Consider the following 16,518-nt stretch of genomic DNA (forward strand, 5'->3'; position numbering starts at 1 on the left):
CGCCAGGGTCGAGTATCTGAAAGACCCATACACTAACAAATTATATATGGGATAAAATACCCCCTGGGGTACATTATACGGATATTAAACGTTATCAAGAGGTTCCATGACCATATAGAGGCAGAAGGTCAAAGGCAGATTTCAATTAAAAAAGTTATGCAACTCCAAGGTGCGATATCCCTATAATGTTGCCCAGGGGGTCCTTTAATCCGTATAATGCAAGGACCCATGCGGTTCCCAAAAACTGCTTTACTCTTTGGTTTGTTTGTTGCATAATTTAGTCAACCCTGCCACATATTTTGGTGCCCCCCCCCCACATAATTCAAGTGGCCCTGGTTATGATGCCACTTGACTCCCCTAACAATAGTAACTGTTACCACGTTATGCTGCGCATCTGCATGTACAGTAGCTATAAATAAAGGTATTACCAGATAACCAGGATTCAAGAGGTTGATAGAACGTGGTGAGATACGACCAGAATGAATATGCCTCGCCACTATCACCTCGGTCCTTTTCCTTTGTACTGTAACATGCAAAATGTGAGAGAATAAGTAGTGTGTTTTTTAGGTCAATTACAGTATAATGGGGTCACAACATTGAATTTGGCCCTTGCACTTTAGTATTAAACGTGTATGCATGTGTTTTCCAGTAATTGCTCCAAACAACGGGCCCACTGCCAAGTGTGATGTGTGCATGTGTGTGCTAGCTTTAAACACCCACACACCACTTACATGAAACAAAATGTGGCCTCATGACGTTGTTTCAAGCAAATGTTTGAATTAACACACATCCACATATTTCTATATAAATGACACTGAATATCATGTGATTCTGGCAAATCACTTAATCTCCCCGTGCCTAACAAATATGAATGTGTCCTCATGTAATGCAACTGTTGCTATGTAAAGCGCTCTGATACCCGATTCGGGTCAAGTTCGCGCTATATAAAACTCTATAAAAAAATGCACAATTCAAATTTCATGAAATTGCTACCATTTAGCAAATGTGACGTGGGCAGGTCACTGTTTATGGCCTCATAGATTACTTACAACAGCGTGACACCGCATAAGTCCCCTTCTAAATGACGTTGCCCTTATGGCACAAATGTAACCCCTTGCATCCTGGCATTGGTAAACACACATGAAAAATGCCATAGCATAAACCATTTACGCATATGTGCAGTTTGTAATATGCTAGTTAACGCAATTTTTGAAAGGGGCAAGGGGCACGTGACCCACTCGAGGCTTCAGCTCTCAGGGGTTATGGCCTCTCCCCCACTCAACAATGGCAATAAAAAGCAGCTTACATTCTATGCATCACCTGGGTGTGTGTGTATACATAACAAAGACCTACCGGCCATCAGACAGACCGATAGCAAGATAGAAAGAGAGATAAACAGACAGACGGAGGAATAGATAGATAGACGGATAGATAAACAGACAGACAGAAAGATAGATAGATAGATAGATAGATAGATAGATAGATAGATAGATAGATAGATAGACTGATAGATAAATAGACAGATAGATAGATAGATAGACTGATAGACAAACAGATAGATAGATAGATAGATAGATAGATAGATAGATAGATAGATAGATAGATAGATAGATAGATAGATAGATAGACAAACAGATAGATAGATAGATAGATAGATAGATAAATAGATAGATAGATAGATAGATAGATAGATAGATAGATAGATAGATAGATAGATAGATAGATAGATAGATAGATAGATAGATAGATAGATAGATAGATAGACAGATAGATAGACAGACAGATAGACAGACAGATAGATAGACAGATAGATAGAGTGAGGGTGATAGATATAGTGATGGCGATAGATAGATAGATGGATAGAGTGAGGGCGATAGATAGAGTTAGGGCGATAGATAGATAGATAGATAGATAGATAGATAGATAGATAGATAGATAGATAGATAGATAGATAGATAGATAGATAGATAGATAGATAGATAGATAGATAGATAGATAGATAGATAGATAGATAGATAGATAGATAGATAAGGGTTGCAACAAAAAAAAAATCGCGACGGGTCCATCAGAGACGGGCAGAATGGCGGAGGGGTGTTTGTGATCTGATGCAGAGGGCACGAGGCTCTGTGCATTACCCAAGACGCCTAGAGAGCTGCCCGGGCTTTTCGCTGAAATTATTACAAATCATTGCACAAGGAGGTCGGCGTTGGCAGCCCCGGGTGCTGTGTGCTCCAGATTTGGAATACAAAGGAAGGTCCCGCGGCTGTGCACTGAAAGGACCACTTGGCAGTTACACAGCCTCCTCCACACGCAAACACACACACGCAGACACACATTCAGAGAGGCGGCTGCAGACCACATGCACTCATTCAGGATCTAACTGAGACACACAGACACCCAGGCAGACACAATGGCAGACATTCAGAGAGCCAGACACACACACTCATACATACAGACTCGAACACAGACACACATACAGACAGTCACGGAGGCTCAGGCGCACGCACACAGCATACACACAGACATCCGCTAAGACACAGACACACACACAGAGAAACGCAGAGACGCAAATACGGGCACATACACACGCAGGCAACCCACATACAGACAGACACACATTCCGTTTCGCAGAAAGTCACACACACATGCAGCAGACACACCCAGGAGAGCCCGAGGTGAGTTCTAAGTGTGAAGGTGAAGACTGCGTGTGGAAACTAAAGAAGGACATATCAAGGTGCAGTTCTAAGGTTGAAAATATATTTGGGAAATAAAGACTCGAATTGTAAGAGTGGAAACATAATGGAGAAGTATGGGAAGTATAAGGCGAAATACGAAGATGGAAAAAACAGGGAGATATCAGAGGCAATAAACGTAGGGAACTATAGCGGTGTAAACATCACTTGGGCGGAACGGGGCTCGGGTTGAAATGGTGGTCAAGGAAGAAATACAGGGATACAAATATAAACGAGGACAAGCCTATATTTGAATTCTAATTCAGGGAATGGGAAATATAGGGGTGAAAATACAATTGATAAACTAAATATAAGAAGTGTAATTAAGTATGGAAGAGACTGTGCCCGTAAAGGGAAGACCGGCGGAGGATATATATTAGGGAAAAAAATAAAGGTGGGAAATAGAGGATTATAGGAAGGTAGGAGCTGAAAGAGGGGAATATACACGGAAAGCAAAATATGTGCTTAAATTCACCGGGAGGAGATTTAAGGTAGGAACTTTGTGATGGGAAATTTGAAGAGGGGGTGTCGTGCCGTTTTAGTTCATGGCTGACAAGGAGCGCATTCGCGGGGACAGTGGGCACTGCTAGTACAGGCTCCAGTAAACGCACGGCGCCGCACAGCGCCCCCTCCCAGTACCCCTCCCCTCTCCCCCACCACCCCTGCAATGGAACCTTCCCGATCTATGGCCAAGCAGCACACCGACTCACTGGTGGAATGGAATGTGTGAATGAAAGGGTGTGAATATCAGGGACCCCCCAGCCACCTTCCAGACAGAGCCTAGCCTACCGTATTTGCATTAAAAAGCAACCACTGCGGCCTCGCAAGCATGTTCTCGCACACGCAAACAGGCATTCCCACGCACATACATGAAGACGTAAACAAGCAGACATCAGCGCGCTGGCACAGAGGCACACCCGCATTCCCACACACAGAAACAGCTACACACACGGGAACCGAAGAGGCAACACAGAATGGCACTCCGACACACGGACGCGCAAACATATCCAGAGGTGCGCAATGGAACGCACACCCTCAACCATCTATCAATGTGTAACGCTCCTATGCACCACATACAGCACACCGTGGTCCTCCGATCTGTGGATTTGTGTGTGTCTCGATTTACGCAAAGATGGGATTAAAAAATAGGGGCTCGGAGAGACGGTTGGGCTGCAAAATATGTCCATCCTGAAGAAGCCCTGCTGTACACATGTTGCCCAGTTTAATCCAAATGCGCGTGCTCTGTTGAAAGCTTCCAGTTTTAGAGGCAGTAGACATGCGCCAGTTTCCCCTGGCACTCAGTCATTACTTCTGATCAGTCGCCATGAATATTTCCTTTTGCGCTGATGCGAGCACCTCTATGTTCCAGCTGCTTCGTGGTTTTAGAGGTCACGCATCTGTGACATTCAGGAGCCTTTCTCGCGCCAAATGTCGAAAATGTCATTTTAAACCGGACTGTAACGTGCAGACATATCCCAAAAGCCTTAAGCGGGCAACGTTTAGGCATTGCAACCAACAGACGATTCTATGTTATAATCTGAAGAGCTTTATGCAGCTATTTTCCGCACCAGAAGCACACGCGTAAAATTCGAGCCGTCCCACTGTGTCAAGTTTGGGAATAGAGACAGTCACGAACGCTTTGAACTGAATAAATAACTGAAAAAACAATAAAGGTACCTGTAAAATCAAGGTTAGCGGAAATCGGAGGAGACATCTAATGACGCACTGAGTAAATTGATGACTGGCCCGACATCTTCTAAGCAAAGCGGAAGGGGGGGGGAGCAGGGAGTCTATAGAAATGTCAGTAGTACATCCCCGAAGATGTCCGCCTAGCACCCTGCAAGGTGGCTCATTTCGTTGTGTTACAAAAAAAGGTGCCCGATTTTGTGCTTGTGTGACTGGACTGTGACTCCAGGGAGATGCGCGGCAGCGACAGGTGTGATTCACAGCTCCTCGACCACAGGAGTCAAGGAGGTACACTCTCTGCTCACAACCATAAGCAACGCGGAGGGGGAGGGGGGGGGGTCGTGCAAGTGTATTGGGGCGGCTGCGTCGCTTCACTGTGCTCGCTCGCCCGCTCCTTCCTTCTTCACAAGCATGCTGTGCACACACTGTTATGACGTGTTCACGCATGCACGCACGCATAGCGCGCGTTGTTCAGAACTCAAGCGCACGATCAGGGCCAATCCACAAAGGCATTTTAGAGTACAGAAGACAGTACTCCCGCAGTGCTCTGTTCCGAACCTTCTCATGCCCAGGGGAGTTGACTCACATTATCTAAAAAATGGGAGCATTCAGAGACTGTTCATATACAATGACACCTACTAGCAGCTAAAGGCTCGTGCAGGTGAGAGCGGCGTGGGGGTATTTCGACAGACGAGGACGAGGGGGAATTAATTATTTATTTAATTTTCTCTCGCCGTTGTCGTCTGTCACCTTATCACACCACACAGAAGGCACACAACGGTTTGGAAAACTGAAGCTAGGCCAGACCTGTTATAGATTAAATGACAGACACGTGCAGCAATTGACTGACTTTTAAGTTTGCATCCTTTCTGCAATCGCATTTTAAAGTTTCCTGACACCACCCACGAGAAGGCGCACACAAGCACAGTTGAGCGATTTTTAAAATCACTAGAAAAGTGTGGAACTCACACAGACACACGCACAACGGGTACTTGGGGGCACAAGGAGAGCGATCGGAGGTTATACACACCGTTTAGAGCTGCTGAAAATAATGCATGCAGTTTACGAACTTTTAGAGTTACAAAAACACACATCAGACTTCGACAAATGTACCGGAAGTATATGAAATCAATATATACCATATCAGACGGCATCTGTGTAGGGGTAGAACTCTATAGTTAGATGCACTATGTATGTATCGGAGTTAATGCTGAAAGTGATACCCTACAGCTCAACCCACAAACATACACACAAACTATTTACAGGTCCATAACACGATAAACCTATATACGCAGACGAAGGCAGGACACTGAAATATCTCTCTCTCTCTCTCTCTCTCTCTCTCACACACACACACACACACACACACACAAAACACACATACAGATACACACACACCGAGCCACACGCGCGCCTGTAATGGGCCTGCAGCTAAATGCAAAGTCTGTCGAGAAGTAGACACTGAAATTAATACTCTCAGAACAGCTGCGTTGGCACGCGAACACAAAGATTGTGTGCAGATCCCTGACGTCACAGCAGACAAACACACACAACCGATATTGTGGCCCTGACTGTGCAAGGCCGTGTGCACGGGCGCGCACGTGCGCCGGATCCCAAAGCTGTGGATCAGTCACCAGGAGCGGCCGCGAGCTGGTCGATACCGTGTGTGAAATCATTGATTGGCCGCCGCGGATGCAGGCTCAAAGCTGGTGCCCTCGCGGCAATCAAACGGCCTTTGTTAAAAGGCGGAGCAGTCATAGAGCGCGCCCTGCTGCTGGAGGGCATGAAGACAAGAGTGCCACGGAAGGAGGCAGAGAGGGGCCGTCCCTCCAACAACCACCCTGTGTTTACGGTCCTAAGTGCCTCAGTCCGGGTGTAAATAACAATACTCCACCACCTCCATCCCTTTATTGTATTTTCCCGGGGGAAAAAAAACACACCACGTTATTTTCGTTGTCCCGCTTTTCTTGAACGCTGAAGCGTGCGTCTGTTTCCGAAAGCACAGCTGCCAAGTCGAGGAGGTGGGAAAAGTTTAAAACTTAAGACTTCAACTCCTAGAAGCGTTCATGCGCCTGTCAGGGCACCCCATCGTCTCTTCCTGCAGGCTGGTTACGTTCTCAGTGCTGCGACTTGTGAAAGAAAAGGACACCATCCCTAAAGCACACACCGCACAAAAGAAGTGCACCGCGCACGCTCAGCGGGTCCCGCCTGCCACCCGAGCCACAGCCGGGCGTCCACCACCACAACAACAGTGATGCCCGTCAGTCAGTTGCCACAGGAAAGAGTTCCACTATGGAGAGGGTGGACGGGTCCTCGCCTTAGCTACCTGTCAGGTCCCCGGTGTCATCACCGCGCACGTTCCTCTCTTCCTCGGTGACGCGTGTCCGTCCTACTCTCCTCACACTGCATTGTTGACCCCAATGAGAAAGTTTCGTTCTGGCAGTCCACGTGTCTCTGTTGTTCGCGACATACGCAGTGGGTGCGATAAAAGAGATGGGGAGGAGCGAGCGAAGTGGGAGGGATGGAGCAAGAAAGAATGAAAAAGAGACGGGCACATAAGAGATATGCACAAAGAGAGGGAGGGGAGAAGTTGTGAGTGGAGAAGATGGGGAAAGGGAAAAGTATGCACGTGGGATAGGAGGAGAAGAGAGGGAGGAAGGAAGGCTGGTTGTGGGTGGAGAAGATTGGGAAAGGGAAAAGTGGGATAGGAGGAGAGGGAAGGAAGGGAGGGAGGAAGGAAGGAAGGAAGAGAATGAGAGTTGTTAGTGGACAGATTGGGGGAAGGGAACAGGAAGGAAGGATGGAAGGAAGGAAGGAAGGAAGGAAGGAAAGAAGGAAGGAAGGAAGATATTGGGGAAAGGTAAAAGTGTGGAAGTAGGATGGGAGGAGAAGAAAGGAAGTAAGAGAGATTGAGTGTTGGAGAGACTGATGTGTGAGAAATAAACAGAATGATCGTGTGTGTAAGAGAAAGACAGAGCGACAAGGAACAGAACCCCAAGGACAGAGAGGGCGAGAGAATGGAAAATAGAGATTGTCTTTATCGGAGAGTGTGTGAGAGAAAGGTGTATGTGAGAGATGATGTGTATGTGAGTGAGAGAGAGAGACAGAGGAGCTGGATAGAAGAAACAACAAAACGAGATGGAGAGTGAATGAATGAGGAAGAAAGTAAGGGAGAGAGAGAAGAAGAACTACAAAGATAGAGGAAAAGAGGGGAAGAGAAAGAAAAGAAGAAAGAGAGAGGTACCAGACTCTCAGAGCTAGCGCCTTCACTCACCTCCAGGCTCCAGCTCTCCCTAGGACGCAGTGTCTAGTCACGGTGGAGCCGGGCTCCTGGCCGGACGCTGGTTGCAGGCGCTGCGGAAAGCACCAGTCACATCGCCCCTCCGCTCCTCACTCACAACCCCCCCCCCCCCCCCCCCTCCCAGCCGGAGCCGGAGGCTCGCTGCAAACACGGCGCAAAGGTTAGAGTGTCTCAGGAGCGCGAGCCGGCTGCACCCCCTCGCCGGGGAGCGGCGCGCGCTTTTTAACACGTGTGAATTTCTGATGAAACATCGCCGGCGCGCGGAGCCCGGGGCACCAGGAGAGTACAATGCAAACACCGGGCAGGCGGTCCTTTCTTTACAGCGGAGGCGGCGCGGATCCCACAGAAAGGCTCCTCAACGTGCGTTAGAAAGTAAACACGGCCGAGATCGGCAGCCATTAGCAGACAACAATGTGCTGCCGCGCCAGGTGCGCTCCATCTAAAATTCTATGCCCGAGTTTACATAATTATAGCATAACACGCTGCCACTGCCAGCAAAGCGCTTTGTGAAAAGGAGGGGCACGCAGAGGCTCAGTTAGCCAGGGTACGATACTTGTTCACAGACCAGGATAAAATGTGCGTTCACGACCCAGGATCAGACGTGGGCTCACAAGTCGCAAGATGAAATGAGTTTCCGAAATGTATGATCCGACTTCTGTTCATCTTTCGTGGCATGTGTATTATTGTTTAGGACTGCATGTGTGTTCACACGTGACTACCTAATTCAGGGACAATATGGGTTTTACTCACATTACAAATAAAATGTGCATTCACAAACGAGCATAAAATGTGTCACTATCCGTGACGAGCACTGCCATGCTGTAGCATAACATGACTTTAAAATCTGATTAAACGTGCGTTCACAATTCAGTACCAAAGGCTGGTTTTCAGTCCAGGATAAAACTCTAGTCTGCAATTTAGGATATATATTTTTCACCATCCGGTACAAGTCAAGGATTGTATTTATTTATAAAATATGTGTTCACCATCCAGGATAAAATGTGTCTGTTCTCCATCTTCCATAACCTACAACTCCCAATTTAAGCTAAATTGGCCTATATTGGGTTCTTGTTGGCGCTTGCGTAATGAGGGACGGTCAGCTGATGTGTGCACAAAAGCTATTTTTTGGTGAAAGATGGCCCTTGCACGGAGTCCAACCTGCACAGAGCCACCTCCCGGGTATTTTAATGCAAAGGAAGCGTGCCTGAGCAGAGTAGCACAAGCCTATAGGTTTAGAGCTAAAGAAAGGCTGCGCTACTAAAGTGATGTGATCTGGCTTTGTGTCAAATCTAAATGCCAAGAGAATAGGTAAGGGGTCAAGAGGAGTGGTGGAAATCAAAATGGCGGAACTTACACGCCTGACCTCTGTGCAGCTGTCACGGAAGAGTGAATTTTAGCTCACGCACCAATAGCCTCATCAGCTGGCGACTCTTGCTTGATCTGTTGTGCACTGTTTTTTTTTTGTCCTTCAGACAATGTAGCCCTGCACTTTTTTCACACAGTGCTCAGTGGTGTGCAGGATAGTAAACCTGTACCCACATATGTAAATCATTTTACATTCACATTCTAAGATACAGCGAGCCTTCACAATAAGAATGGGGCAAATATTCACCATAAAATATGTGCTTGCCAAACTCGTGCCTTCAGACCAGACATGTAGGTTTGTCACTTATATAAATTAGCCTTTGGAACCAAATTGAGAGTGAAAGGATATCCAGTCCCCAACACACAAGGACAATTGTGTGCACACGTTTCAGGGAGGCATAATCAGTGTGGAAGATGTGCGTTTGTGAGATAAGCGAGAGGGAGACAGAGAGAAAGGGAGAAGGAGTGTGTGTGAGAGAGAGAGGGATAAGCAAACTGACATTTGAACCATATGCATAGGAGATGCGTAAAAAGGAGGGGAGGCGGGCATGGGCAATCCTGCTGTGTGTCACATGGTTAAATTGGATTTTTCTTATCTTCCAAAAGCAGGCAGCTTCTGTCATGAGAAAAGGCAGGATTAATAGCCACACAATTAATTCTCACAATCCTTGGAAAGATGGATGAAATGGTTCCTTCGGACAGGGTGGGCAATATGCAAAACAGTCATGTTAGTATGTATGTTCAAGTCTACATTTTTTGTGAAAATATAACAATTTGGGAGGGAGGGCGAGGGGTGGGAGAAAAGTAGACCAAAAATGTTTGAGTGTGAAAAAGGCCGCTTTATTAGGAAACAGGTGCACATTACAATATATAAAAACCCTGGCAACGCCTTACAAAACGATACCTCACTAAATAAATAATTAACTACAAACCCCGCCCCCTCCCCTAAAATTCTTTGACCCCTCCCCCACCCAACAATACAGCATTAAAACATTACAATAACATTATAAACATAACATCATCAATAAAGCATTACGTCATCCGTTAAATCATTACGTCATCACTTAACCCATTACGTCATCAACACCCCAATCATATAATGAAAGCCAAGCCCTCGATAACCAAAAACCCTGCCTGACCCTTCAACCCTGTCAATACCCCCCAAAACCTGAACGGTCAAGCAATGACCAACTTCCCCTTTACCTGTCAATCAATGAATCAGACCAATACTCACCACAACTTTACAATAAACCGCACCGAAACAACCAAAACCCCACACAGCACCTGTTCCTAGTAGCGACAATACAAACAACAAAAAACCCCTGCACACCTATTAACAACAAAACAGCCTTTGGATCAAAAAAGGGGAAATATAAAAATAAAGGGATATAAAATCGCTACCATAAAAAAGGGGGGGGGAAACCCCAAGGAAAGGGAAAAAGATAGAGGGAGGGAGGGACAAAAAACGCTAACTGTCCTCCTAGCCACCAGGTCACCAAACCTAAAATGGTGGCTAGGAGGCGGGGAAACATGAATTTATAATTGGGCTGGCAAAACCTACTAGGCCAGCCCAATTCCATTAAGTTCTACTATGTGCTTAACCCCTCGCAGCCCTCCAAAACTGGCCGGGGGAGGAGACCTCCCTTCGGTCAGCTCCCTCCCCAAGCCCCCCTTGGGAGGGAGGGCGAGGGGTGGGAGAAAAGTAGACCAATAATGTTTGAGTGTGAAAAAGGCCGCTTTATTAGGAAACAGGTGCACATTACAATATATAAAAACCCTGGCAACGCCTTACAAAACTATACCTCACTAAATAAATATTTAACTACAAACCCCGCCCCACCCCCTCCCCTTAAATTCTTTGACCCCTCCCAACAATACAGATTGTATACGAAGGGGTTACCCAATTGAAGTCACTGGGACCTGGGTTTAGTAAGTACTAGGAGGAAGGGGTCCCAGTGTGGACAAGGAACATATAATGCATTTCATAAGAATTAATCCAAAACAATTATTTCGATCCACAAAGTTTTATTCACTGTGGGATCCAGTGTAATGAATACACGTAGCATAGCAAAAAGTCAACTGTATTTGAGGTCATACAGTGCCCCAAGGAGGGAGGGGGGAAGTGATAGTGGAGAGGTAGGGAAGTGGAGGGATTATGTGACAGTAAAATCAACAATTCAGAACACTTTTCATGCTATAATTCGTATAGCAACAGCTGCCATAAAAACTGGCGACATTATTTATAGAAGGGCATACAACACAAAGTACAGTGTATATACAAATTTTGGCGTGTGTGGTTGCCGCAGTTGGAAAAACCGTCGACGTTTCGACCCTCTGAAACTGCAGGAAAAGTTAACCTTGCTGCGGGGTCTTCATCAGGACCAGGCGGAGGGGCAGGGAACTTTCACCATATTCTGGTAGTTGATATCCTAGATAGAATTGTTTTTTAACACACAGATTTTTCGCTTGGTATTCTGACCTCCAACCACCAGAGCATTCCTCTCTTCATGACAATGCACCAACAAGCTAGTTAAATCAATTGTTTGGCTCCAAAATTTTTCGACCGCGTTTCACCCAGAACATGTCATATCACTCGAGTGATATGACATGTTCTGGGTGAAACGCGGTCGAAAAACCTGAACGGTCAAGCAATGACCAACTTCCCCTTTACCTGTCAATCAATGAATCAGACCAATACTCACCAAAACTTTACAATAAACCGCACCGAAACAACCAAAACCCCGCCACCCAGAAAGGTAGGGGGGGGGGAAACTACACCACCCCCCTTTCTGCCCCCCAACCAGGAAAATAGAAGCAGAACGAACAAAGTTCAACGCTGCATTGCCAGTGAACGTGCCAAAACGTCACGCAACTCCAACAAATAAAGGTCCATCCCCACTCTGGAAAGGTGAACACCGTCGTCCCTGAAAAATTCCACTGTCTCAAATCGAATCTCTCTATGAGAAATCCTGCTGAAACCAAGACAACGGCAACATCTAGAAACCTCAGAATTTACTTTTTTCCTGGCTCTGTCTACAGCTCTGGGATTTATCGCTCCTCTCCAAACCCTACGCGGAACTAGCTCAGTCCAGAAACATGGCAACCAGCCCAAAACTCCTTGATAAGGCTCAAATCTTTCTTGATAGCTCGCAACAATACAACACCCTTAGTGGTGCAGAGATCGCTTTCCCCCAAATGAATCACCAGAATGTCAGGACATAGCCCACCCACCATACTGTTGTTGAGGCATGGAATTAACTCTCTCCAGAGCATACCACCTTTCCCCTTCCAAACCAAGTTGAACATGCGAGCATTAAACCCCAGAAGCTCTCCGAAGTAACTCTGCGCCGCCTGGACTCGGGCCCATTTCACGAAGGAATGCCCAACTATCCAGACTGTCACCACAGGAGAACGGGGCCCAGCAACAGATCCTATAAAAGAAAACAGAGTTAAAGCTCATGGAAAGGGAGCTGACGCATGCGCCTCCTCCGCTTGACTTCTCACGTAGCGCTGAAAGCAGTTTGAAAACCAACGCCCCAACCTCATGATATCCCTTTGCGTCCAACCTCTATTAAAAGCTTCAGTTGCAGCACCAATCCGGAAAGAATGTGTACCATATAAGTTCCCATCCAGGCCCAAATGGTGTAACGCTTTGTGCAAAACCATGCGAAATGTGTATGCTGTAACAGGAGTGCTATCAATATGCTGGAAAACAAGAGCATCATCACCGCCCCCTGATAAAGAACGCCAGCGCCGAGCCAACAGTAAAGGGCAAGTAATCCTCGGAGAGCGAGCTTCCAGCCACACTCCTTTCCCCTTCTTCCTCTGGTCAGTTTTGGAGCTAGCCAACCAAACATGCACCCCCTCGTCAGAACAAAACACATCACGCCAAAAGAGTCCACACCTACATTTGGAGCCTAACAACTCCGAAACCCTAAAAGCCCCAAAAGACATAAATGCCATTAACATGGAGAATAAGCATGACTCAAAGTCATCTGTACAACCGAAGGCAGAATAGTTATCAGCCGAGCCAGCATCTGCCAAGATAAGGGAGCTCTAAATGTACTGGCGTGACCTTGTTCCCTAGCCCAGCCCTCAAGCATTCTCCTGCTAATCTCCCCCGCCGAAGGAGAATAACCCCAAACCAACTTACCCATGAAAGCAATCCCTGCCAATTTACCTGCAATGGTTACCCTGGTCAGACCTTGATCAGACCTTTATCCCTGAGATCTAAAATGAAATTTACCACATCCTCAGAACGACGCCAAACCTCCTCACGCCGGACTCCAGAAACTCCCTCCAAGCCAGAGAATAAGCAGAACGCGTAGACACAGACAAAAAACCTACCACCAGTTGTAAGACCCGGCGTTGCCTACGTGCCACAGATGAATCAGCATCGGGGTTGGTGATCTGTCTGCCTCCCTCGCCAGTCCACGGAATCTCCCCCACTGTGAACGAGACAGAGCATGCGCAATGTCATTGTCCACACCAGGAATGTGCAAAGCATGAAAGTGAATGTCGTGTCTCAAACAGCCCAGCACGAAGACTCTCATGAGCTTCAAGACCTGTTCATCCCTGGCAGACTGTCGATTAACAATCTCCACCACAGCCATGTTGTCCACACGAAAAAGCACCTTCTTGTGTGCTAAGACCTCCCCCCACAGGGTCAAAGCCACCAGCAAAGGGGAAAGCTCCAAAAAGGTAATGCTGCGACCACCATTCAACCACTCATCCGTTCATCGTTCTGCACACCATCTTCCATTCCAATACAGACCAAATCCTTCACTGCCTGCTGCATCCGAAAACATTTGCGTATCCCATTGGAAGTCAACATCCCGAACCAAAGGAACACCATTAAAAGAAGAGAGAAAAAATTTCCACATTCTCAAGTCTTCCTTGACACCAGCAGATAAGCGAACACGATGGTGAGGCAAATGTTGACCTGCAAGAGCCCTGACCAATCTGCAACAAAAAGTCCTTCATGCTCTCACGACCCTGCACGCAAAATTGAGATGACCTAGCAACACCTGAATATCTCTCACCAACACTTTCCGTTTTGACAACATGGTTTCCAGCAACTCCAGCATCTTCACTTTTTTATCCTCAGGCAAGCGAGCCCGCATTGCCACAGAATCAATTTCAATTCCCAAAAAGGACAAAACAGTGGCAGGACCCATAGTTTTCTTTGGAGCCAAAGGAACTCCAAGAGCCTCCATGAGCCCTTGGAAAGTGTCCAGAGCAGACTGGCACTCCGTGGAGCCCGGAGACCCGACAAAGAAAAAGTCATCTAGGTAGTGCGTTACCAGTGAGTGACCAGACTGATGAGTAAAGTACCATTGTAAAAAAGTACTGAAACACTCAAAAAGAGCACATGAAATGGAGCAACCCATCGGCAAAGCCTTGTCCACATACCATTTGCCTGAAAATTGTATACCCAGTAGACACCAGTCATCCGGATGGACAGGCAGCAGCCGAAAAGCAGACTGTATATCACACTTGGCCATCACAGCAGCTGCGCCCGCGGTCACAACGAGTGACATGGCCACGTCAACTGAGGAATAAGAGACTGAAATAGCATCTGGATCAATAAAATCATTTACAGACGACCCTTCCGGCCATGACAAGTGTTGAATAAGCCTGAATTGTCCCGGATCTTTTTTAGGGACGACTCCAATAGGTGATATTATCAAATTAAGGATCGGCCAATCATGAAAAGGGCCAGCCATCCTTTCTTCATGCACTTCTTTATTTAATTTATCTTGCACTACTGCGCCATACTCAGATGCTGATTTCAGATTAGCAGACCATCTCCTTTGTCTGGAACCCATGTAACCCAACCGGAATCCAAATTCAAAACCGTCCAACAATTTTTGTTTCACAGCAGCATCATCATAATCCTGAAGTGCAAGGCGCAACTTCTCCAACTTAACCGGCGTATGAGCCCTTGGGCCCAACACCCTGAGTACCTCTGGCTCCCCTACCCCCTGAAAACTGTTGGGATGTCCCTGAACCACTTGCACCTGACTGCTTCCCCTGTTGACCTCCTGGTGGCTTGTTATCCCAGCATCTAGACAATGGGTGCCGCCTACCACAACCAGAGCATTCGTGTCTGAACTTACAATACTCCCTGCTACAGGACCCTTTGTTGAATTCCCAGCATGTGCCCATTCCAGACTGTGTGTTTGAACTACTCCCCACCCATCCCCGGGTGGGTTTGCCCTGAAAGGGCCGGTAAATTAAGGGGAGACCACTGGCTGTAAAAATCGTCTTACCCCCAATGCAGATCCCATAGTATGCTGCCATAAATCAGTGTCCAGCTCCCCCCACTTGGCCTCCGGATCCCAAGCCATCCTGGCCCTGAACTCCTCATCATATTGGGACCAAGCAAACCCCCCCCCCCCAGTAAGCTGTGCCGTGCGTATAACATCCATGTACTTAAAGAGAGACACGCTGCGCTCTGGAAACTTTTCACAATATACACTCTCATAAATAAGGAATGCAGCCGTCCAATTTCCAATGGTTAACGGAACTCTAGGACGTTTTGCCAACTCAAACTCTTCTTCCTTCGACCCTTCTTTGGACCGGACTTCCCAGTGTAGCAGCTTAAGAATTTCAACATACTCTCCCTTCCAAATACGTTCTTTTGTAGCCAACATCAAATGGGCACCCAAAGGCTTCGTGACCCCCATATAAGGCAACTTTTTAATTTTCAACTCCTTGCTGGCCAATGGCTCTTTTACGCCACTTGAAGCTTCAGTGCTAGTACCACTCTCCACTTTACCTGTGACTTCTAAAACATCGTCAGTGCCCACAGCAGTGTCTTTAACGTAACATCCTTTCAGCAACCTCCCTTCACCAACCCCAACAGTCCCTTCCCCTCCTGTGCCCACAGACACCATAGTAGGTTTGGCCTGTGCAGCTAACTGCTCACCTGGTAACAAAGAGACCATTCTCGAAGGCTCCGCCCGTGGTGCTGAAACCAATGTATCCTGTCTTCGAGGCGCCCTGACCGACGGGCCGTGCTCTCTTCTCTCCTGTACTTGTCTTTGCACCGCTTGAGCCTGAAAAACACTACCAGACACATGAGAGGGTTCCCCCCCCTCTACTTCCCGTAACTCTCCTTCCTCAGGACTATCTTCATCATAATCCAGGACCACCGAATCAAGTTCAGTAGGAAACACCACACTACGGGTCTTACCTAACCCGGCATCAACAATATTACATTTTAATTGTTGTAAAGAACTTCCAGAGGGGGGAGCAGACTGTACCCGCCTGTAACTCCCCTTGCGCTGACTCTGTGGCTCCATAGCCGCCGGTAAGGTGGGCCACCTAGACCTGCTACTCGTTGGGGCCAGCGGGGTCACGCCGGACCCTCGTGTGCTGACCGCGGCGGATTCCCTCGGTGGAACAGAGAGGGCCGCGCTAGGCATTCTC

At 47.2% G+C, this 16,518-nt stretch overlaps 1 protein-coding gene across 2 annotated transcripts in view; it reads right to left on the reverse strand.

Moving 5' to 3' along the window:
- Positions 1–7,793, reverse strand: part of SLC32A1 (solute carrier family 32 member 1) — a 57,626-nt gene extending 49,833 nt beyond the window's left edge. The window contains exon 1 of one of the 2 annotated variants that reach the window (XM_086932259.1): positions 7,693–7,793. The gene's annotated coding sequence lies outside the window, so the exon portion shown is untranslated. Of the gene's footprint in view, positions 1–6,744; positions 6,901–7,692 lie in introns of those variants that run through there. The other variant, XM_086932258.1, reaches the window with a different exon arrangement.
- Positions 7,794–16,518: the final 8,725 nt, after the last annotated feature.

The sequence above is a fragment of the Lissotriton vulgaris genome, chromosome 7 (genome assembly GCF_964263255.1).
Source record: "Lissotriton vulgaris chromosome 7, aLisVul1.2, whole genome shotgun sequence".
Taxonomy (NCBI): Eukaryota; Metazoa; Chordata; class Amphibia; order Caudata; family Salamandridae; genus Lissotriton; species Lissotriton vulgaris.